The sequence below is a fragment of the Schistocerca gregaria genome, chromosome 7 (assembly GCF_023897955.1).
Source record: "Schistocerca gregaria isolate iqSchGreg1 chromosome 7, iqSchGreg1.2, whole genome shotgun sequence".
NCBI lineage: Eukaryota > Metazoa > Arthropoda > Insecta > Orthoptera > Acrididae > Schistocerca > Schistocerca gregaria.
In genome coordinates this window covers 268,263,551-268,265,981 of record NC_064926.1, presented here as the reverse complement: position 1 = coordinate 268,265,981, position 2,431 = coordinate 268,263,551, and the positions used below count along the sequence as shown (strand labels likewise).

Genomic DNA, 2,431 nt, shown 5'->3' with positions numbered 1-2,431 from the left:
TGATTTTTGTATCTCTCGGAGTCCGTACCAAAACGTATTGCCGACGCCATTACAGCGAAATTGGTCTCTGCTAACTGCAAGGAAGATTGAATTTCTCACAATTGTACTTTTCTAGGTGTTTTCAATTCAGTTTCTTTTACTATATATTCTGATAGCAGGTCGATAGGGGCCTCGCCTTTTAACGTGCAAGTAAATGCTCATTCTCTTCGATTCGCCTTCTCGTAGTGTTGTCAAAACCGAACACACACACACACACACACACACACGCACACGCGTGTGAATTTCTTAAAATGACCATATATACTGAGAATGAGATTTTCACTCTGCAGCGGAGTGTGCGCTGATATGATACTTCCTGGCAGATTAAAACTGTTGGCTCGACCGAGACTCGAACTCGGGACCTTTGCCTTTCGCGGGCAAGTGCTCTACCAACTGAGCTACCGAAGCACGATTCACGCCCGGTACGAGACGAGATACTGCCAGAAGTAAAGCTGTGAGTACCGGCCGTGAGTCGTGCTTCGGTAGCTCAGTTGGTAGAGCACTTGCCCGCGAAAGGCAAAGGTCCCGAGTTCGAGTCTCGGTCGGGCACACGGTTTTAATCTGCCAGGAAGTTTCATATACACTGAACTGGAAACAGAGGAGGGAGTTGGAGGAGGAGTTCGGAAATTACATGCATATTCGGTCGGATAACCGAGAGCTCCCCGGTCAACCAGACTGATGATTCTCGCGGTTTGCTAGACTTTCTTGAGCGGCTGTTGATATACTTCCTTCCTACTTGCATTGAAATGGGTGTGCCTATGCTAATTCCAATGAGTATATATATATAAATTCCCTTGTACAGCTACAGAGTAACTGTTCTTACGTCATGCATTATGAAATGTTCAGAGACTTAGGTTCTTACGGCGGTTACATGTGCAAGAAACCTTATAAAAACAAATGTTAACTTTCTCTTTTGCCATGTTGTCATAGGGATCAGTGAGCCGACTAATCTGGGCTACAGAGATTTTCAGTAATGCTTACATAAATCTTACGTTGGTGAAGCCGGTTTCGAAACTTTTGTCATTCTCAGTAGCCTTCTAAGAACTTGAGTTTCGTTGTGATCTGCGTACTCTTCCGCTCTCCTGCTGGAGGACCGCTGCATACTGCGGCAGCCAACTTCTAAGTTGGCTGCTGAGAAGGAAATACACTGTTGGTCCAAAAATGATTCGAGTTTGGTATTATTCCTGAGTTACAACCGACATCAGCGCCGTAACTGCGGTGGGAACCTGAACTAATTGCTATAAACAATGGACCAGCCAGTCGTAAGTAGTAGTCGGCGGTAATAGTGTGTAAACCTTCTGTGTCACAAAACACAATGGAGCAATGAACTGAGCACGTCAAAAATCAAGTGCTCCAGACATTCACCATAATGTTTTGAAGAAGAGAAAAGTGTGGGAAAAGTTTTCTTGCACAGCTTGACCACTTCACAGCAACAACGACCGGTTGACGCCTGCGGCGACGTGACTGAAATGAGGAATGTTTGTACACCAGTAAAGTCGTACGGTGACATGTACTGCTTTGGGTTTGTCTGATGATAATGTACTCAAACGCGTTGAAGGTGGCTATTGATAGTTTTACGGACATAAAAAAATAAGAAAAAAAAAGAGCCAGTGGGACTGAGACTGATAGCTGTATTCCTATCTTGTGCACAACGGTTCCGTATGGAATCAAATTGAATCCCTATCACATGTGAACAGAAAAAAAGTTTACTCCTGGTTCATTTCACTGAAAGACGAAAATAGTCTAGAACCTAAAACATTGGACTGCAGCAAGAAAAAGGAGTAAACGATTACATATTAAGATATTCAGCAACTAAAGGACGATTTTTTCCATACAGTGTTACTGCTCTGTACGTGTCATATTCTGTCACTGTTCAATCTAATGGCTCGCCCATGTCTTTAGTTTATGTCTTAAAAAGCTTACAAGGGAAGGAGCTCGCTGTGTATAATATAAATCTCTACAACGAAAAGGAGAAGTATTTGAACTGTGCACCACGTCCTTGTTAACAGCGAAAAACAAACATTCGAAGGAAAAGATACTATTCCATTCCAATTGCGTTCGCGCCGAATTATCAAGAGGTAATCTGTAAACTTACACCATGGGTGATTCTCCAGTCGGGGTCGAGAGTAGATTTACATGTCGCGGGTTTGGGGTGTGGACTTCACTGCCAGGGGTCCCCCTGCTCGACTTTGCCAACTCCCGTCCCCTCGGTACAGCAGCCTGTCGCACACCCCAACATCTGCGTTCGCATTAAATATTTCATTGGCCGTATAACACATGGATTGTTTTTGCAGTCCATTAATTCACACTCGGAGCTCATTGGGAGTAAAGTATTGCTATTTGTAGTCGGGAGCGCGAGGCTTCCCTCGGCCGACCCTCTCAATCCGGCCGG

The 2,431-nt window shown here is 44.5% G+C and overlaps 1 non-coding gene across 1 annotated transcript; it reads right to left on the bottom strand.

Moving 5' to 3' along the window:
* Window positions 1-373: 373 nt before the first annotated feature.
* Trnas-cga (transfer RNA serine (anticodon CGA)) lies at window positions 374-447 on the bottom strand. The gene has a single exon. It is a non-coding gene; the product is annotated as a tRNA-Ser (tRNA).
* Between the last annotated feature and the right edge of the window lie 1,984 nt (window positions 448-2,431).